Source organism: Dermacentor albipictus, chromosome 1, assembly GCF_038994185.2.
Source record: "Dermacentor albipictus isolate Rhodes 1998 colony chromosome 1, USDA_Dalb.pri_finalv2, whole genome shotgun sequence".
Classification (NCBI taxonomy): domain Eukaryota; kingdom Metazoa; phylum Arthropoda; class Arachnida; order Ixodida; family Ixodidae; genus Dermacentor; species Dermacentor albipictus.
The window spans coordinates 5,795,354-5,817,936 of NC_091821.1; the positions used below are offsets into that span (position 1 = coordinate 5,795,354).

The following is a 22,583-nucleotide window of genomic DNA, read 5'->3' on the forward strand; positions in this document are numbered from 1 at the left end:
CTTTGTGCGCTTCATTTTTGCCAACTGTCTTTGCTCCATAAAGAAGGCCAAGTGTCTTTCACTGAGTTTCACTCACTAAGGGAACAGGCTTGTGTGACTTGCAATCAACAGGGGTCAAACACATGTGGTAGAGCTTTAGTTGTACAATATTCAATTGGGTGCCATTGTACATGCACCCCTAGGAAATCATTTGCTATGGCAAATATTAACGTAGTGGCATTTCTTTTTAAAATTTGTATGCCTTAATAATATTGTTAAAATATAGAAGTATGTCTGCAAATTTAATAAATTTGGAGATCCTGACGTAATTCCTAATGCATGTTGGTACATTATATTATTCCCAATGGACTCCTCAGTATCGCTGTTATTTCTCAGCATTCTCCCACAACAGGTATTCTTTCATCTCTGAAACAAACGAAAGACCTCCCGCTTTTCAAATCTGGTGACTAAGGCATTTGTAGCTATATATAGATTGATCTTCTTAGCACCTTATTCAAGTAAAATGTTAGAATACATAGGTTATAAGCATACTGTTGAATTCATTGAATCGCATAATGCCCATGTAAGTTCTAACACGGTTTTTTGCATGGATTTAGTATGATGTCGCAGTTAACTCACGACGTCACTCATGCTTGTGTTTTCTAGCAATGTCAATCATGATTAATAGTTTGCACTTCATTTGCTTGCTTTTTTTCACATTGCACGGTGTGTGCATATTATTCTTGTATGTATACCTGAATAAAAAATTCAGTTGCAAGTCAGTGCTCCTGTTGCGTTTTCACTGTCCTTCATACTTTGTGCACTGTTTCTACTCTTTCAAAAACGCACTAACTCGTCCAGCTCTCAGTATGGAAGCTTAAAGTCAGCTGTTAAAATGAGAATCCAATAAACATGGAAACTGTCTGTAAGACAATAGCAATGATTTTGCTCTTTGCAACATGCAGTTTGTACATGTTGGTACAAGAAGATTTCAGAGAGATATACAGAGTGTTACAGTGCGTAAGGTTGAATGGTCCCGTCCCTGCCATGAATACTGCAATATCATCATAAGTGTGCACAGGTCTTGCACTGCAAGCCAGAGACTTGCTCCAGGGCTTTCTTATTTTATTAAGTGTCAGCTGCTTGCATTGATAATGTGGTTGGTAAATTGCTTACCTATTTCCCACCTAAGTTCTCTGCATTTCATTCTGCTGTATTTATCGAATTGTTTTCAGCACTGTTCTTTCAATGACATCAAGGGTTACATTCATTTTGTGTCAAGGTGTTTTCTAATGCACCAAGATTAAAGATTCTGACAAGTTTTCAAAGCTGACACAATGGCAAAAATATTCTCAGCCATAAAGTGTGCTCATTGAGACACCAGGCACCCTGTCCCACAAAACATCAATCAATTCTATTTTTAGATAAAAGCACATCAGTTTCTTACTTGTCAAGCTACATCTCTAGGCACCACATGGTCTTTCCAAAAAGAAGGTTGCACAAGTATTTAAATGCACTGTTTAAAAATTTACTGTTAACTTGTGTTTCCTTCATTTCAGTTGCAGTATGTGAAGTAGGTAGCAAGAGTGTTCAGCTTTAGTGCATCTGCTGTTGACAGAGCTAAGCTTACATGAAGGTGAAAGGGCATCCCTGCATATATCAACCCAATGTAAAGGTATGGCTTAATAAAGACATGTTGTGCTGGAAAGGTTAATTAAAGGTCAGCAGGATTCTCTGGTAATGTGGCATGCACAATACAGCTGGGATACAATATGCAGATCACTTTGCAATTACTCATTCGCTTCTTGCTTTCTTTCTGCAGCATAAGTCTGCATGCTATGGTGTTATTCATCTTCATAACATCATAAAAAAAATTGCAATTCATTGCTCCACCAAAGGCACCATCAGCCAGCTAAGCCATTCTTGACATAAAGCTTCTCAGCCTGGTCTCTACATATGTTAGCTTTGAGAATGTCTTTTCACACAAACTTATCACAGGAACTCTGGAAAGGAGGTCAAGAACGTAACATAAATCTTTGGAAACTGATTTGTCCAGCCCAGTATCATTTTACAGTCCTGGCTTTCTTGATGCCAGTTTGGGACTTAAGAAGCTGCAGCTTAGCATGCAAGGTGTCGAATTATATATATTTCAGAGGAGATAGACTTGAAAAGCCATTTTATTATCCCCCACATAAAGGTCCAAAAGGCTCTACATGAAAACTATGAGATAAACTTGCATAAATCCCACGCAATGTGAAAATTGATGTTATGTGAAGTATTTTACAGGTAGTTGGCTATGCCAAGGTGAGGTATTGCTATCGGTGATTCGAAATGAACACTCGTGTGAAACTTCCTTTTGAATTTCAAATGGAGGTGACCAACAACGGGTGGGTGTGCTGCTGCTGAGACACCTGAATCTTTTCATGTGAGCCATCTGGTTCCAACGCAGGTAGCGTGAGAGTCGCATGACAAAGCTGGAATGACGACAACGCAGCGAACACGATGGCATCACAAACATAACACATCCACACATCTAGTGGCACAAGCTAATATACAACTTGGGCTACTGGGTTGGCATAAAAACATGTAAGAGTAACAACCCCATTATTGAAATCTTTCAATACAAACTATAACAAAAAATTTTGTGCTTTGTTGCACCTATAAAACTACATCAAAAAAACATATACTAACATAAGCAAATACACAATAAAAAGTCCATTACAGCAAAAGCAATATTGTATTACTTATGCGTATTACTTTATTGATGAGGCCATGAAAGTAGAAATGCCAGGTGATAACACTTGCCAAAGCTCAAGCAAATGTCTCGTTTAGTCCACTTCCTGTTTGGTGGACTTTAATTTGCTGGTCATTGATGCTTGTACACGTTGACATAGCTCCTGCCAGTCATGGCAAAAGCTGATATTATTGTGATTATGGCATGCAGTTTTTAAACTCCAAGCCCAGCTGCTGCTCTTTTTTTTAAGCATAGCTTCCTTCAGCTGCAGCAATAATATAAAATTAATATGTGCTGGGCCAATGTACAGATATTTCTGTACTCTTGCATGTCATCCTATCTTTTTACTTCTCCCATTTCTGCCCAGAATTATGCAGTTGATTCGATTTCCAAGGTTGCTTTTGCATTGCTTGTAATTAAGCTTGGAAGGCAGCATTCTCCACTCTTTTTCTGTCCTTGCTGGATTAAGCAACAAGCGAGAATACTGCTTCATGTGGCCCAGTGGTTGCTTTATTTTGTCCTCCAGTGTAATAGCAGTTGCTACGAACTTAGCAAGAACCTGGTCCAGATGCCAGCAATCCTTTCTGCACCTTCGTCACAGATGTCTGACAATGCAAATTATTGGCAGAAAATTTGCAGATCATGCACTTCAACTTGCTCACCAGCTTCAATGCATGTTGCTATGCAACGCTTGCAGCAGTTTGTCCGGTTAACATATTCCACTGCCAAAAAAACTTGTGTGTCTGTATCAGCATCACTCTTTTCTCTGGTGTTTGGTCGGATGAAGTTCTGCAAGAGAAGAATCTGCCAGTCACCGCACGAATTCTTGGGTATACATTAACCAAAATATTAATTGAATTGGTTTAAGCAATGTAGGTAGTTGGGCGAGTTGGTTCAGCATTGCAGGTTTGTAAATGTATATAAGATACAAGGACAATTAAAAGAAAGCACAAGAATCAGTAGTGCATGTGCTACATGTGTGTTGTCCTTTCTTTTGTACTGGTATTTTAGGTGCATTTACATGTCTGAAATTGTTTAAGCATGTCGCATCTTAGTTTCAACAGGTATGGCTGACTAGATATTGTGTGGTTTTTGGTTTTTCTGCATGGGGTTTACATCTGAGAGAGAAAGAAAGGAACAAGGAAGGCCGGGTAAGTTAACCAGACGTACATCCAGTTGGCTATCCCTGCATGGGGGTGAGGGTATGAGGGTTTAAAAGAAAAAAAGGAGGCAAGTCGAGACAGTTCACTCGCACAAAAGACAGATGGTGTCTATAAGTATCTTTTCAGATTCGTTTATTTTAGAAAGTCATAAGAGCATGTATGCATAGCTTTCTTCATTAATATGGCCAAGCACCCAGGATTCTAGCCTCTGTGAAAGGTCGACTATCCAGTTGTGTGGGTAAACTCTAAAAGGGCTGACATTGGATATCAAAGACTGACAGGGGAGGTGTTCAATGGTCTTTTTGCAGTTACAGCGGTCACATTTAATAACGAAGGACAGTGAATTTGTAAAGGCACTTGATCAAGTATGCCTCTAATTACCAGGGGTTACAAAGAAGGCCCAGATGTCATAAACAGTTCTAATAGAGCTTTCTCTCACCCCGAAGGGGAAATGGTGATGTTGCAGCACGTGCAAACATCTTTGAAAGTGGAGGCTAGTGAGTAACAATGGTTCTTGAAAATGTAGCCTGAGAGCTCACCACTTTCAAGCAAACGAGATGGTACTCAAGCAAGATGGTGGAATGTTGAATATGTGCTCTGAGCCCTTTAGTATGTATAGCTATGTAGGCCGAGATTAGGTCTCTCTGCTGATTGCAATTGTAACAATTCAACTGTCAACAATCGTGAGTGTGTTTTACACACAGCAGATTCAAGAAAATGCTACCTCGAGACGTACCATGGCTGTATCACCAATTTAACCACTTCAGAGCTAAACTTGCATTTCAAAATGCTAAAGGTCTCGTTAACGGCCATGTGCTCAAGAGGGATTCATTTAGAATTATTTGTCTAGCATATGCCATACATGTACCCGCCTGTTGTGTTAACTAGGACAGGGACCATTGATTTATATTTGCAGAGGCTTTGTAACAGTGAGGGCTGTCTTTAGGAATTCAGTAGCCACACAATACACGATTTGTGGTGCAACCAAAAATATATGTGAGCTGTGCTCCACAAAGGCAATGAGAAAATCACTTTTGCGATAGTGCATTTCGCACGGATGTAAGTGTAAGTCAGTGTGCTTTTTTTCTTTTTTTGCTCACTTCCCTTCTTTAGTCCCTTGCCGTCTAACATGGAGAATAGTTTTCCAAGCCTGGGGCTGGGGCTTCTCTAGATGCAACTAAATTTTATCTCGAAAGAGAGAGAAGAGCTAGACGTTGAAGATTTCACAGCCACTGACAGTCCACAGTACACTCTATAAAAAGTTTACATCCTTTAGGGCTTGTCTTGTCCTACAGCGATAATCGTCATATCTGCCTTACTTGCATATTTCCTCTCTTGAAAACTCGGTGCTCGATACTTTACTGTTGAGACTGCTGTGTCAAGCTGATTACGCACAAGCCGTTCGTGACTAGGAAGTACCGGCCTCGCAGCATTAAAGAAAGGAAATGTGGGCAAGATAAATGACGATTATTGTTTGGGGACAAAATACAACCCACAGGGGGCAAACTTGACCGCAACATAGACATCTTGTGGGCTACATTGTACAAAATGCAGTGCAGAGGAGCATATGTGCTAATATATATATATATATATATATATATATATATATATATATATATATATACACACACACACACACACACACACACACACACGTGGGCAAAGGTCTTGTATGTGTTTCTTAATGGTTGTTTTTTTGCTTTATCTTCACCACAATACAGACAAGTTATGTGGTGAGTTATACAAACTAAATGCATTGCTGTGAAGCATACTGAGATTGAAAGGGGCTCTCACGGGGACTATAAGAGTCCCTAATTACACACGTGCGTACACGTCGTCTCCGGTCACAGTATGAGCACAGAACCATCTTATATGTGTACCGACATGCATTCAGAGGTGTTTCTGGTGTGGTGTTTTCAACCGTTTTTTTGCCCTCAGGATTCCTCTCTGTTTGCGCCCTCTTTACACAACCGCTCGCGAACAACAATAAAGCCAACTAATAAACCCAGCTATTCGCTGCAAATGCATAATTGTTGTCTGCAAATGGGCTTTACAGAAGCATTAAGTATTATGCAGTGAAGCGCTATCGTAAAAATTTTAAACTCCGGTAAACACATTGCGCTTCATCATGTTTTCGCAATGTTCAGTGTCTCGCAGGTAGCCAGTATATATATATATATATATATATATATATATATATATATATATATATATATATATATATATATATATATATATGTATATATATATATATATATATATATATATATATATATATATATATATGTATATATATATATATATATATATATATATATATAGGCAGCCAGCCTCGCAGGTAGCCAGCACATATATATATAGTTCATCGCAGCCACTGCAACTGCTGAGAACATATCGTAAAAACTTGATTTGCACACACACACACACACGTGTGTGTGTGTGTGTGTGTGTGTGTGTGTGTGTGTGTGTGTGTGTGTGTGTGTGTGTGTGTGTGTGTGTGCAAATCAAGTTTTTACGATATGTTCTCAGCAGTTGCAGTGGCTGCGACGAACTAGCTTTTACACCAAAATCTATCGGCTTCATCGCATAAAATTTTTGCTGCAGTGAAAATGTATTCGACGTGTACCATACATATCCGACTGCACTGGTACAATAAACCATCCACAAAATTAAGCCAATAGCTGTTTAGCTTGAGTTTCGTAGTTTTAATGTCTTCGTGCGAGTGAGATGTTTCCAACTTTCTAGTTTTTTGTCAGTGAGGTTCATTATTACGTTGTACTGCAAAGAAGCTGCATGTCAGAAGTACATATTCTTTACTCGTTGCACAGTGACTAACAAATTAGTGGTTCTCGCCATGAACTGCTGTCCATATTCACAATGGTCACAGTGATCTCACAGTTCCTGCAAATCAGTACTCATTCAGCTCATACTACATGTCTTTTGGTGTGCGCTACCAATCAGTGATTCATTCTGTCTGCTGTTTGCAGTCGTCCATTAAAGCTGTATGTGTTAGTACTTAGAAACTGGGACAACACATTTTTATGTGTTGTATTTACATTTTTTCCTTTCTTATTTCCAATGCAATACAAGGCGTTGTGCAGGCTAACGATGCGGTACTTGTAAATTTATTAAGATAGCTCTGTTTTTTGAACACTCTAAACATGCATGGTTTTGAATTTGTCTTCGGTTATATGTGTAAACGGCAGGAACTCCTTTCTGGTATAACGTTCTTGGTTGCAGTGAAGGATGTATAAATATAGCTTCACGATTTTTTTGCGCCGCAGTTCTTTGATAGCGCACTACCAATACATACAGAATACACTATAAAAATGTCTTTCCGCACTACACATTAGAATTTTTGGCGAGGTGTTTGCACCTGTGAAATTCAGGAGCCGTTGTGTTGTGGCTGCCCAATTTACGTGTCCGATATTTGTGGCACGTTCGCTAGTATAGGAAACAAAGGTGGCAGTCAGGAACTGCTCTGCTTCCTTTTTACCCAATCATGTTGGTGTTCTGATGGTCTATCTTTTAGGTAGTCAGAGTTGTCAGTTGATAGTTCTGTATCTACTGTCATCGAAAGCTTCATAGTTAGCCTTTGCAAAACATGAAATAGATTATCATATCTTGGAGGTGAAGCAGTGCACTGACAAGGACAAGGCGAAGACACCTAAGAATTTATGACACTAGCTGCAAGGTATGATTATTAATCAGCAACTAGCCCAGCTTTCCACATTAATGAAATATATCATTTACTTGTAGCGTGAAAGAATGACGCAATAGAAATGTCAGCTTTTCATATGAAAGTATGCATGCATGTGATTCATGCATGTGTGCTTTTTTGATCCAGCGATTCCACAAAGGCAGCCCTCTCAGAATAACTTATTCTTATGTGAGAACAAACCAAAGTTATTGTTGAAATGTTCTTTCCCATACTCACTTGAATGACTGAGATGCCCTTGTACTTAACTAGGGATAGCTAGTTGGTCAGCACACTTGGTCAGGCAATGGCCTGGCCAACTAAAGTACCACTTTGCCAGAAATTAATGGTGGTTTTAAATTACACCTTATTGTGCAAGGTAGAGAAAGTAGATCACCACACAATAAGTTAAATGACTGACAGTCACTGAACAAAAGAATCTTCTGCCTGGAGTCAATGTTTGGACAAAGGGACTTGCCTTATTAAAAACTGATTTCCACATAGCTCATTGCTCGCAAGGGTCGAGGAGGATATCAGGTGCGTAAGAGTAAAGTGAAGGCTGTGGAAAGGGGAAGTGGAAGGCTTTGAAGGCAAGGATTAGTTTGCAATAGTAAAAGGGGTGTGCTAAGAGTTCTTCCAAGTGGAGTGACGAAAACAACCCACAAAACTTCAAATGAACCATTACATACAAGTAGGCGTCAACCTACTGTGGCAGCCTTTTAGGGAAACCTAATTAAGGTAAGGCTTGCACTGTCAACTCTGTGGACAGCTGAAAGTCTCATAATCATTTCACGTTATGTCCTGGCCATGACCAAATATAATCTGGAGCTCCTACTGTTCCACTTGCCCTTTGTATTTACTATGATATAGTGTTACCTGAAAACACATCTTTCTTGATGGACAGCTCTTAAACATCCAAAGCCTTTGCTCACTTTCACATACTCGGGCTTCTTAAGCACAATGTCAATTTTATTAGCTTTTTGTCGATGGGTAACTGTTCTAAGGCCTGTGGTGTACAAAAATTATTTATCTTCCGATGGTACTTACTTGTTCAACATCTCCCAATATTGCCCACCATTTAATATTTAAGACAACAGCAGTTATAGTGGACTAAGGATGACTGTATTGACTGATACCCACATAAAAATATTTCACTTTTAGTACTCTTAAGAGTTCAGCATTTGAATTGTTGAAACATTCAAATGTGGTCAAGTACACTGGGTTACAATTATTGGATTCTGTCTACATTAGAAAGAAAAGAATGAAACTGCTGCCATGTCATGTATGGAACACCTGGCTTATAAATTAAGTCATGAACTCAAACCCTAGCAGGAACATGGATTTTGTTTTTTCTACAACAATGGTTTTTTTTGTAGGATCATTTCTGATCACTAACTCAGCCACGCTAGCACCTATGAGTGGTATACATGATGGCTAAATTAATATTTGGTACATTATATTTTAAGCTTGTTTTTTTAACTAGTATATGCACTTGAACTGATTTGACTAATGGTTGTGCAGCTCTGCTAAGGTTCCCTTCTTTACATATTGGATATGCGTTTAACGGGTTCACGGCAACTCCATTTTTATTAATCACTCTGTTGTGGCAATCTAAATGTACTGACAACCATCATCTTGCACTCATTTCTCTCCTTCCAAGTTGAAAAAGAAACACAAAAGAAAGAACCATGGTCACTAAGAAAAATGTTTTGCCTTTAGTGTACTTATCTGACTAAACCTGTATTCCATACATACTAATACAACTAGGAAGACGTTACAGCATGGAGCCCCTCTGGTGGCTTGAAAGTTCCGAGATTCATGCAGCTCTAATTAATATCAATATAAGTGACCTTTCCTCTGCATATATGTTCCAAGTAGTACTTAATGAACAGGATTGTGGAAGTATATGCCTAATGCTGATGCTATTAAGCCAATTTGTCAAAAGACATTGCTACCTGATTTGTGTGAAGCCTGTCTGCAGCTCCTTTTTATAAGTTTAGGTGTATAAAAAAGGGTAATATTATAAACCTAATGATAAAGCAGTCATTGTAGAGAGAATCTGGTTCATATTTTAATGTCTGGAAGAGGAGCCAGAAATATCACCTATCTCATCTGCCATTGTTAATGATGTGTGGGCATGTCCTACATACATCATTCTTAATCTGCTTCTGAGCCCCCCACCCGGGCCGGGCCCCTTGCTTTAAATCATTGTCCAAACAAAAAGAGCATGTAGGTGGCTGTGCTAAGACTTGTTCTTCATTATTGCCTTTTACTGAAAGCCATATGACCCCAAGCTCTTAACAGTATTCCTTTGTCTAAGCAATGCAAATTTGTGTCATCAAGCTTATTAAAAAGAACTGGTCTGCCAAAGGCATTTTCATAGTAGCCTAATAATTTACCCGCAGTTTCTTTGCAAAACCTACCCAACATCTTTCACCGCATGCCTTGCATTCTTAGACTTTTGTCCTTGCTGTCTAGTTGCTGACGTGCATCATTTCAGGCGTGCTTTCTAGCAAGATTGGTAGACTTAGCTTTCCGTCAATTGTACAAGCAATACTTGCCAGGTGTGCAGCTTGTGTTCCCCTACTTGATTCTGAAATGAAATACTTTTACACATAGTGGTATGTTTAACATTTTCCGTGCCTTCGACGAGCTAGGTTCGTCCGTGGATTTTTGCTAAAAACGGCCAAAAACAAGCTCAGCTCATAAACAGTATTTCGCATTCTCTAGCATTGCCATGGACAAGCCAAGATCTGTCTCAATGCTGTCAGGCTTTTGATCGAAGGCAATGCATAATCCATGGGACAGCACAAGAAGAAGCAAAGTTATTCTTTCTGAGCAGGTAAAACACGTTGTCAACTGAGGTTTTAATTATACATTAGCCACTTCTCATCAGAATGAAATGAATTATGGGGTTTTACATGCCAAAACCATGATATGATTACGAGGCACACCGTAGTGGGGGATTCCGCATTAATTATGACCATCTGGGTTTCCTTAATATGCGCCAAATGCACAATACATGGGTTCCTTTTCATTTCGCCTCCATCAGGGTAACAGTGCGACATGGAAGGGGATAAAAAAGCGCTTGGTAGTACATACTGCACGAGTGTGCTTAACTGAGCTGGTTAGTGCACGTTTATAATTGAATTTACCAGTGCTGAAGAGTGGCGGAGAGAAGACGACAGACAGCGTTTGAGGGGTGAAGCCTCAAAACACCGTAAATAATTCAATATAGTAGCTTCTTTACAGCCACTTTTGTTTTCCAGGAGGATACTATGCCTTGATGTCACGACACAGTATATGGTCATGTGGGAGCAAGACATTACGATGTTATGACACTCGCTCTAGCTCATTCAGTCGTCTAATGTGCTGCTACATTGACCTTCAAAATTTGCAGTGCACAAGTCGACTGAGCTAGCCGGAGGCCTCAAGAGAGTGTCAAAACATTGCAATGTCCTTTTCTCACATGACCACATACTGTGTTGTGATGTCACTACATAGTATCCTCCCAGAAAACAAAACTGAAACCGGCTCCAGGAAAGCTATTATACTAAATCACGCCACTCCAAGGCTTGTTATTATATTTTTAGAGCTCTAAAGCCTTAATTTAATGAGAGAAAAAAAGGAATAATTGAAGATATCATGTCAGTACCTCTTCAAATGGAACTTTGCAGACAATGTTCGGCCTAAAGTGTATTGGGTGCTTTGAATAAGCATTTATGGTCTTAGGATGTGTTGTAAATGACAAAGAAAAGTCGAAGGGGGACAGCCCCCGGGCATAGTTTTGTTGGTAAAGTACTTTATTTAAAAAACCTGAAGGAGCTAAGTAACATCTTTTTGGTGCAAATATTGGCTTGCATAGCTGTAACTGACACAACAATTGTTGAAGCTTGAAGCAGCATCGACTGTGTCACGGGCACTCAAGCAGTGGGCATTCCTTCTCTGGACAAAGACCTAGAGTGAGGGGGCAGGGTAGAATTGAAAAATATTGCCGTCCATTATGAATGCAAGGACATACTTTATGTTATGCACAACATACGGTATCTGTCAACAATAAACTTGCGCACAGTCATAACATACAGATATGCCTTCTCGTGGATAGAAATACCACGACCTACTGGAACTCCAGACCTGCACAGATATCCGGCTTCTATGGGAGCAGCTTGCGCCCACTTTCGTTGAACCGACTGCCGTAGGTGGCGCTTTTATAACCTGTTCGTCTGCTACGCGGTGGGCGGTTGTGCGGCGTTGTAAGTAGTACGGCAGCTGTGGTGTTGCGACGAACTGCTTCTCTAGTTGATGATTTTTGCTAACACAGTGACAGAGATGTCACAAGGCTTTGATCGGTAACTTGGCTCCAAAAGTTGACTCCCCGAACCTAAAGAATGTCGGAGCGTGTAGTCCGCTGCTCTCTAAAATAGCGTTAAATAGCCGCTCCTATTGCCTTTTTCAAGCAGATTATTATAAATCACATTGTGTATAGAGTTCGTAAAGTACACAACAGTTTCATTGTACACGTTGTAAAATTCGCTTCTGCGCTCTTTAGAAACAGCCATCGTAATGTTCGACGACAGAACGATTACCACTCATTTTAATAACTCTTAAAAGTTGTCCATGAATGCGTCGTGAGTTCAAAAGGTGAATTACACACACAGCTTCACTGCGTACGTATCTTAAGCACCACCGTTATGCTGTCGCCTTACCACGCAGGAAACCTAGCTTTACAGTTTGAAAAGAGTTCCGCGACACGATTTTTAAGGCCTGCAGTGCAGCACGCTTTAAAGCACTGGGATCATTTTTGCAAGCTTTCTACTGAGCTAGACATCCAACGACATTAAAAACAAGATATGCTCACGTACCTTTCCTTGAAACAGAATTGATCAACCTATTGCACATATCGGGCGGAGGAAGCTTACTCATGAATACTTTTACTATACTTTTACCAGATCATCTTCCTTTCACTACGGCACACAGCAGTAAATCCTAATGTCATCTACGACATTAGGCTGTCTGATGGTTGTTTGTAATCAACTAAAAGAAGCTAGATAATCCTATGATTCTTTTAAAACAATTTTTCCAGTCTCTTATGGAGGCTAGGAAAGGGAAATTTATGCCGTCGATCTAGCATTGCAGCTGCCACCTATGCTCGTTGTTTACATTTCTTGCACCACTCCTCCTCTTGTAGTTTCACTATTCAAACGCAAAGCATTCGCAAATATGTTTTCTTATGTATATTTGTGAATTTATTCATTTACCGCCAATACAAGAGCCTTGTGCCTGCCGAAATGGCAAGACAAGCGCTGAACAGATCGCAGAAGCAGACGACAGCAAACAGGTTATGACTAGCGCCACTCTGCTCGTACGTTCTTTCCCTAGCGGCAAAAGGGGCGAACTAGACCAGGCGTGCTGGAGGAGGGAGATCTGTGCAGGACTGTAGTTCAGTAGGTCGTGAGAAATACATGGCTGCCTTATACATGACATTTAGCATGACAGCTATTTGGCTTTGCCAAAGTATGCAGTAGTCTAACCGCCATGCAAGACTGTATGGCAAAATCTATGCAAATTAAAGGGCAGGCTATTGCTTCATGTCAAGATAACTTGATTCAGTACAATACCAGTGCAATTTATATCTCGGTATATCTGCCCAAAATAGACCCTATTTACACATTGCACTTCTGCCCACGTTAACTCTCACACTACTGCACACAAATGTTAATGTTCTTTTCTTTCCCATTGCTGAACTCCTATTTTGTTCACCACTATAGAAGTTTGACTAATTAATAACCTTTCTGCTAAACAAAAACTGCACACATTCAGCTTATGCAAGCGACAATCCCGATTTGCTCACAAGGAACAAATTCTATTCCATCTATTTCAGGCTGAGTTTGCACAGTTATGCAATTTTGAAGCTGTGTATAATGTTTGATGTATCGTACAGTGGGGCAGTGTTATATTAATATTGTGTTCAAAAGGAAATCCTTTTTCTTTAACACAACGTATTATTTTCACTCTTTTCTTGCATTCGGGTGCTTGAGTTGTTTCCCGCAATTTTTCTGCATTCAATTGCGTGACTGTCTTTCCAAGCTGCCAAGTGCCTTTGCTTCATCCTTGTGCTCCTCCTGACGCCTTCAGTATGATGCCTGTCCGTTTGATCACACACGAAAGTGCAAAAACTCTCCTTTGACTTATCGTTCTGGTTCTGATCATGACTGCCACACCTTATCTCAAAGAATCCTTGTCTCGTTTTTCTGCAAGCTTCATCCCCCCCTCCCTCTTGCTTTGTTTTGCGTTTTTGTCTTTAGGATAAATGTTTAACATTACTTTAGCAGTGGTGCTAGATGGGCTATCAGTCCCAGTTAAAGGTAAGCTGTCGCCGTCTTCAGGGCAGACACAGCAGCCATTGACCGACACAGCATAGCAGACCTGCTGACAGAGAACAGAATGGCTTTTGTGGCACAAATTCAGATTCGCCTCCGAGTTTCTGTGCTTCTGGAGCTATGACTGTTGCTTCTGCAACGCATCTGTTTGCTGTGAGAATATCGCTACTAAAGTAGTGTTAAATTCTTGCAGCATTCTTTAGACCGAGTTACTTAGCTTTATCAATGGGCATCCTCTAGTCATGTGAACAAACCCAGCTCTATGGCCTGCTTATTAAAATCCCTGTTGGCTTGGTGGATGTGTAACGCGCTTTTTTGTCTAATTTGGTCAATCGGACCTCGAGCTTTACTTTACTGCAGCAGATGTCCAATTCAAAGTATTCACAAGCCTCTACGTCACTCTCGTTGAAAGCAAACTAAGTTGAACTTAACAACTATTTGTGACATAGATGTAAGTATTCTATTACTTTTCTTTTATGTCAGTGTGCAAGAATATTCCCATAATTCTCAGCCACTCAATGTCCCATATTTCAGTCTTTTAGGTCCCTAGGGCACTTGTGAGTGCACAGACAAGGATGCTACATAATTGTTAGTAAACACTAGTGATCCTTGCAGTTCCTCCCATCTTTAATACTGCCATGGTGGTACTGGACGCTTGAAGGGCAAAGCTTCCAAATTTCAGATGGGATGACCTCAGCGTTCCAGCCTTGCAGACCTTGGAGAGCCCATCACGATGAAGGATCAGATTATTGGCAGACACACAGCTGGTGGTTTCAAGGGCTAGGCCTGCACGATCAGCCTTCCGATGAGACTTGCTATCCCAGCCTTGTGAGCTTTGGAGCAGTCATCGTTGTGATGGCAAGATAAGTCTGTACTCTATGCGCCATTCACTTCAAAGACTAGGCCTTCAAGATGGATGTCACTGAAGAAATTTATCGTCCCAGCCTTGCAAGCTTTGCAGTTGTCATTGCAGTTGTCCTTCGCATCGATAGGCAGGTCATTGGCTGCTCCAAGGGCTGGGCTGACAGGTTGTGTCATTCACCTCCGGGGGCATCCTGGCTTTGTGAACTTTAGACTGTTGTGCTGAAGGGCAAGGTCAGACAGGAGCTGAAGCAAGCAGAAGGTGCTCCCACCTCCCAAACTTACAGATGACGCCTGCAGCCACAGTACGAGTCCTGGGTATTATGGCACAAAATGTAAAGAATCGAGACAGATGCCATGGATACCCTGAGCTTGCTCCTTTAATGGAACTCTAATGTGAACGATCATGATAGAAGAGTGGTGCTATCTTCCTTTTCTGTTTGCAATAGGTATGAGGGCATTCAAGGCAAGAAAACAGGAAAATTAAAGGACCTATCTGTACATATTAAGTAAGGGACTAATCACTGCGGACCACGAAGCCCCGGGTGACAAAAATGAAGGGAATAGCTGGAACATGGATGAAAGCCACATAGGAAGGTTGCCCCATGGATTGTGCTGAAGACATGCAGTCAAGACTTCACTGGACCAGGGCAACCAGTCAAAACCTGGCCAACACATCGCTACAAGAGTACGGTTTGTAACTTCACCAGGCTACAGAATTCTAACACAAGGCCTGTGAGCTCCCGCTTCTGTGGCCAGAACACAAGCTTCTCGATATGGTTCCCGCTTCTTTGGCCAAGTGTGGACATTATGTTCGAGATGCCTTGGACCCTTCGGTCAAGCCTGTAGTTGCTGGGGTGAGTGCAGGGCTGCTTCCCTCTTCTCACCTTGCAGCAACAGTGAAATGTTTTTATTGGCTGAACAATACTTTTTTCATTCGCTTTGTTTTGTGCCACTGCTTTATTTGTTGTAGTCTGCTGTTCACGTCGAAATACCATCTTACTCTCAGCTTCTAACTTAAATCTTTACGATTTACTTCCCCTTCCATGGGTGCATTAAACTTTTATTGCATGTATGCGATGGATTTTTTTTGGGGGGGGGGAGGGGGGTACTATGAGGTTTTTGGAAAGTCGCCAATTCCAAATATAAATAACCGACATGATATCTACTGATTATTGGTAGCCATGTGGAAAACAGGCAAACGCAATGAATATGTAATGGCTAAAAAATCACTCCACATAGTTAGATGGTCTGTTGAGATTTTTAGGACTGCCAAAGTTATAAGAACACGACAGTGCAAGCCATAAAGTACTTAAATTTAGAATATACAAAATAGTATTTCTATTTTAGTAATAGTATAGTATAGTAGTATAGTAGTAGTATAGTAATAGTATAGTTGACGGTTTATTAAATAAAGACTGGCAGATTTCATTCCGTAATGATGCTGCGAACAGCCATGCAGCTCAGTATAGTTGCAGCCGCAATGGGTCTGTGCTGCGCAGAAATGTAAATGAAGTTTATTAATTAAATATTCACATAACATCTGACGAGAACTTAGTTGCCATATACATGCAGCCGTGCAGGTAGGTCTCCATGATCAATGAGCGCAAAAACAATTAGGCCATAAAAATAGCTGGGTGGCTTGTTTTATTCGAAATTGATTTTGCCCAAACTACACACAAATGAAAAATCATCACATAATATCTATCTCAATAAGACAAACATAAATGAGGGGGGAGATGGTACGACGAGGAGGACAACAAAGCCAGAAAGATTGGGCTTGGTTCGAAACCTGACAGCAGCTTCAAAGCATGGCCAGAAGGTTGGCCCAGGATGCTAGAAAATATATGTATGTTGGGAAGAGTTCGAGGGCGTTGTGGTCAGCTTCATGCTTGATCCATAGTACTATCTGCAATGCGTGTCAATAATTGGCCTCCTGAAAGTTGTTTCCTATGTAAGCATGGCTGTGTATGTTTCAGCTCAAGAACAGGACCTGCTTCTGTGCCTGAATTGACAGGTGAGCACGCTTAATAAACCAGAGCGTGTCAATAGTGTACTGAGCAGGCGTATGTTAGCAGGCTAGAATTTTATTTGTCTGTAGTTATATTTCTCATCATTTTACCTGTTGCACAATGCAGACCAATGAAGGCCCAAGCACAAGAGGGAAGATGAAAAAGTGAATGCATACATGACTTTCTTTAATGACAAAATGAATGTTTTCTGCATCAATGTCATAATACATACCTGCCAACTTTTTCAATTTCATCACAACAAGTCAGATTTTTAGAGGTTGCTTATAATTCTTTTATTGACACAAATAATTATAATGTGGGCATTTCTTAGGCACTTCATCATCTGCACATGACCATCATCACATCATGTTCTTCATCTCTTGTGGGGACCCAGCTTAAGATTGAACTGCGCCTTCAGTGTGATCGGTCCACCATGTCTTCGGGACGTATTAAAGGTCATGCTAAATGCTACATCACAGTAACATTTTTTCATTTGCATCTTAGTAAAGGCAAAAACTGATCTTAACGGAATGCAAATATTATCAATGGGCAATTTTCAGAGCCAGACTACTCAGACCCACTCAGGTATTCAGGCTTACTGGCAGCAGTGCCACAATAAAACGGCAGGTAATATTTTGGCTGACGTTACATGAATATTTTGCGAATAAACATCACAAACATTTCTTTTTTTATGACGCAGATTATGTTTGCTGCGAATATAGAGCAGCGTGCCTTGTCCTAGAGCCTCTACAGAATGAAGCTATGTAAGGTTCCCAGAAATGTTGCATAATTCAGTTTCCTAAAATCAGCAACTGCTCTTGATCAAGTAGCACGGACTGTTCGGGAATCCCGCAACATCACATAAACATCGAATTCTCTGTAACTTGCAGTTTGTGCAAGTTTCGCGAGCCAGAAAATCCAGCTCAGCACTATTGCATAACGAAACTACTAAAACATGTAAGCGTGGGCGATGCTTTCAAGGGTAACCTCAATGGGTTCTTTTTTCTAAATATCAAATAGAACTAGACGAATAGCATTTTCTTTCATCTTATAATGCAATGCAGCAATCTTTTTATTACTAGTAGATAAGTCCTAGCGACAGAACTTTAATGAGGAGTGCCTTCATCATCGGGCTGGTACTTTAATGTGCTGGGGCAGCCTCTAATTGTGTATTGCAGTTACTTCCGTTCATCAATTACTGAAGCTCTGTTCGCAATAACAGTGATGCCTTCGACGTTTTCGAGCACTAATCTATTACTTTAACTTGACTTAATAATTGCCTTTAGTGTCCCTTTAGACACTAGTCCCTCTGACCTGCATAGGACTTGCCACAGCAGAGAGGTATTGCGCTGATAACCCCCACAGCACAACACACAAAGTGCTTGGCATGGTTCTTTGTACATCCTTGTCTCTCAGTACTCGTGTTACAAAGACACAATTGGGCTAATCACTTCGGTGCGGGAGAAACCATTGGGGCACCATATCTACTAGTCAAGTTTTTCAATTTGTGGCTAATTCTGAGCACATATGGCACGAAGTCATATCTAGTGATATCTCTTCTTCTTATGTCCGATGGTGTGTCCTAGTGAGGAACGCTTCACCTTTCAAAGAACAGATTTGGTAACGGCATGTACAACCAATTGAGTAAGTGGGATTTCAAATGCCTGTTCATTTGATCAAATCACATCAACAGGACACTTGCCCCAATTGGGCAAATGGCCAATAAACCATCATACCCTGTCTTAGGGCATCAAGGGGCAGCCGAAGTCAGAGCCCTTGAACAGTTGCCTGCTGATGTATTTTATGATGCCTGCAGTTAAGACGTCTGCTGCTGTGGCTGTGAGTGGTAATGGCTTATGCCAAGGGGATGGGAGGGTGAGTGCCACAGTAGCTGAATTGGTAAGGCACTACATGCCTAATGAAGGTGGTGTGGATTCAGCTCCTACCTACAGCAAACTATCTTTTCGTCCAATTTCATTTCCCTTATCCATACTATTTATAAATTCCAAAAATGCATATTTAATTTACCCTATGCTTTCTCCGAGTTCATTACCTATTTTCATCATCTGGTCAAACAATTATGGCTCAGCTCGATAAAGGCTAATTCAGCTTGGAAGATAAGAACATCCGAGGAGGCCACAGGAAGTGACTTGGTCGGCAATTGTGGATACTGTTCAGAATCAGCTTTAAAAACATAGAAGGTTTTCAGCTAAGCGCATAGCAAAGACAGTCAACTTGTCATAAAGGTGCTTAGAGTAACTACTCACTAGTGCACTAAACATGAAAGTTTTAGCTAAGTGTGCCCAAATTGCTGACAAGAAATGCGGAAATAAGGTTACTTGTCAATCTAGTATATGCTCCTGACAGAGCACCTTGGTGGCGAGCGTCGCAACACCCGTCACAGCAGAAGCGCAACTAGCGAACAGGCGGGGGAATTAGGTCATGCGTGCCATGGCCGAATCCATTTCCCGAAAGCTGAAAAGCAGCTCGACAAGGACTTGCTAATCAAATGTAAGCAGAACAGACGCCACTAGGCCTGAGGTGTACAATTGAGAGTGGGCAGTGCAGCAGCGACGCCGGAATGTTGCTTAAACGCTGCTTGTTTTTCACGCAGTTCCTGGGATGCTTCCATGGATTCTTCTGCGGGGACGCTGCCTTATCTTCCGCGCTTCCTTTTCACCGGCACGTGGATGCGGTCGATGGTGTGCCCATGGACAGCCCTATCACTCCTGTTGGTGATAGCCCTGGCATGCCCCTTGGCTTTGCCGACGGCCTCCCACGTGATTCGCTTCTGGCTGTTGTCACCGTCGTTCTACCAATCACCGCTAAGCAGTGGTCAGCGACATCTACACCGGACCATATAAAGGACTTTGCAACGGCACCTTCCTTCAGTGGGCAGTGCAGCAGCGACGCCGGAATGTTGCTTAAACGCTGCTTGTTTTTCACGCAGTTCTTGGGATGCTTCCATGGATTCTTCTGCGGGGACGCTGCCTTATCTTCCGCGCTTCCTTTTCACCGGCACGTGGATGCGGTCGATGGTGTGCCCATGGACAGCCCTATCACTCCTGTTGGTGATAGCCCTGGCATGCCCCTTGGCTTTGCCGACGGCCTCCCACGTGATTCGCTTCTGGCTGTTGTCACCGTCGTTCTACCAATCACCGCTAAGCAGTGGTCAGCGACATCTACACCGGACCATATAAAGGACTTTGCAACGGCACCTTCCTTCAGTGGGCAGTGCAGCAGCGACGCCGGAATGTTGCTTAAACGCTGCTTGTTTTTCACGCAGGTATGTTATATCCAAGGTGCATATAGCTACCGTTCTGATGACCGCTTTTTGCTGCTGCTGTCCTGCCCGAACAGTGTTGTTACTTGCTGCTTTCGCATTTTGCACTGTTACGATAGCCTTCTCTTGAGTGGGGATATTGAACTTAACCCTGGACCTAGAGGTGTGCCTTCGGCAAGTACATCAAAGTCAAGCGAGGCTCATAACACCACTTCAAGTAGCAGTCAGTGCTCTACTAGTTCCCCTCCAGAGACGGCTAATCTTCTCGCTCAATTGTTGGCTGGTCAGAAACAAATTGCACTTGACATTGCCGATATCAAGGAATCTTTTAATTCCCGCTTCGAAGCCCTTGAAACACGTGTATCTTCGCTCGAATCTTCTACAGGAGCTGTTGACTGTAGTACAATGTATGACAAACTTAACTCCGAAATAGTCTCACTTAGGGAATCTATCGCTAAACTCGCTTCAAAATCCGATGAGGTGGAAAACCGGTCACGCCGGGACAATATCAGACCTTCATCAGACCTCTCAGACCTTCAAGCTAAAATTGACGACTTGGAAAATCGTTCCCGAAGGTCAAACGTAATATTCTATGGAATTGACGACGGGGAACAATTTGAAACATGGGAATCGTCCGAACGTCTTGTACGTGACTTCTGCAGGAACCGACTTGACTTTTCGATTTCGTCACTGGCCAGGGCTCACCGCATAGGTCGTTTCTCCTCAGATAAAAAGCGCCCCATCATCGCTAAACTTTTTAATGACAAAGAAGTCGAAACTATTCTGAGCAAAGGCTTCAAACTAAAGAATACGCCCTTCAGTGTCGCACGGGACTATTCAGAGGCTGTGCGGGACAAACGCAGGAAGTTGTTGCAGTTTTCGAAAACACTAAGGAAGGAGGGTGATCGTGTACGTCTTATTTTTGACAGGCTGTGCCTAAATAACGTCACCTACACTTGGGACACAACTTCTAATTGCGCGGTGTGTGTACCCCGCACAGACGCACGCTCAGCAATGACTCCACCTACGTGACGTGCCCCTTCTAAGCGTCAAGCACATGTAACCACCCGCGATAGCAAAGTCGATGAGCAAAGTGCGTTCAAACATTTCGCGTCGCCTTACGCACGCAGAAGCGTAGTAACGAAAGCCTGGACGTGAAACGTGAATCTAACAGAAAGGCCTGTTCCCGCCTGAAGGCAATGTCAGCAAGTGTCCGTGACGAGTGTCAAGTGACTCACACGAGGCTGGGCGTTGAAAAGTGTCTCTCGAGTGCCGCTGCTTCAGTCTGGCCAGGGCCCAACCCGCTTTCATGAACCATTTGAAATGCCCAGTGTATTAGTTGCTATAGATTGTGGTGCAGCGAGACAGCCATTCCATAGCAGCCATGAAAATTACCTGTGGAAGTAATAGTAATGCGATAGGCTTTCGTGGTGATTGTCATTATGTATCACATGCATCGGAGTGCGATCATTTACACCCTGTGCTTGTGTTTAGATGAATGCTTTATCTTCTGAAGATACGGTACAGCACCTGGATCTTGAGTGGATCTTTCACTGTGCAGGCTATACCAAAACCTCTCTACCCTTGTGTGCTTCATTTTTGCCAACTGTCATTGCTCCACAAAGAAGGCCAAGTTTCTTTCACTGAGTTTCACTCACTAAGGGAACAGGCTTGTGCGACTTGCAATCAACAGGGGTCAAACACATGTGGTAGAGCTTTAGTTGTACAATATTCAATTGGGTGCCATTGTACATGCACCCCTAGGAAATCATTTGCTATGGCAAATACTAACGTAGTGGCATTTCTTTTTAAAATTTGTATGCCTTAATAATATTGTTAAAATATAGAAGTATGTCTGCAAATTTAATAAATTTGGAGATCCTCACGTAATTCCTAATGCATGTTGGTACATTATATTATTCCCAATGGACTCCTCAGTATCACTGTTATTTCTCAGCATTCTCCCACAACAGGTATTCTTTCATCTCTGAAACAAACGAAAGTCCTCCCGCTTTTCAAATCTGGTGACTAAGGCATTTGTAGCTATATATAGATTGATCTTCTCAGCACCTTATTCAAGTAAAATGTTAGAATACATAGGTTATAAGCATACTGTTGAATTCATTGAATCGCATAATGCCCATGTAAGTTCTAACACGGTTTTTTGCATGGATTTAGTATGATGTCGCAGTTAACTCACGACGTCACTCATGCTTGTGTTTTCTAGCAATGTCAATCATGATTAATAGTTTGCACTTCATTTGCTTGCTTTTTTTCACATTGCACGGTGTGTGCATATTATTCTTGTATGTATACCTGAATAAAAAATTCAGTTGCAAGTCAGTGCTCCTGTTGCGTTTTCACTGTCCTTCATACTTTGTGCACTGTTTCTACTCTTTCAAAAACGCACTAACTCATCCAGCTCTCAGTATGGAAGCTTAAAGTCAGCTGTTAAAATGAGAATCCAATAAACA

The 22,583-nt window shown here is 41.5% G+C and overlaps 1 long non-coding RNA gene across 1 annotated transcript; it reads right to left on the bottom strand.

The window, feature by feature from the left end:
- Window positions 1-2,232: 2,232 nt before the first annotated feature.
- Window positions 2,233-11,010, bottom strand: LOC135919105 (uncharacterized). Its single transcript, XR_010569884.2, has 3 exons — window positions 10,729-11,010; window positions 3,376-3,502; window positions 2,233-2,453 (listed from the first exon to the last, which is right to left on the bottom strand). It is a non-coding gene; the product is annotated as an uncharacterized lncRNA (long non-coding RNA).
- Window positions 11,011-22,583: the final 11,573 nt, after the last annotated feature.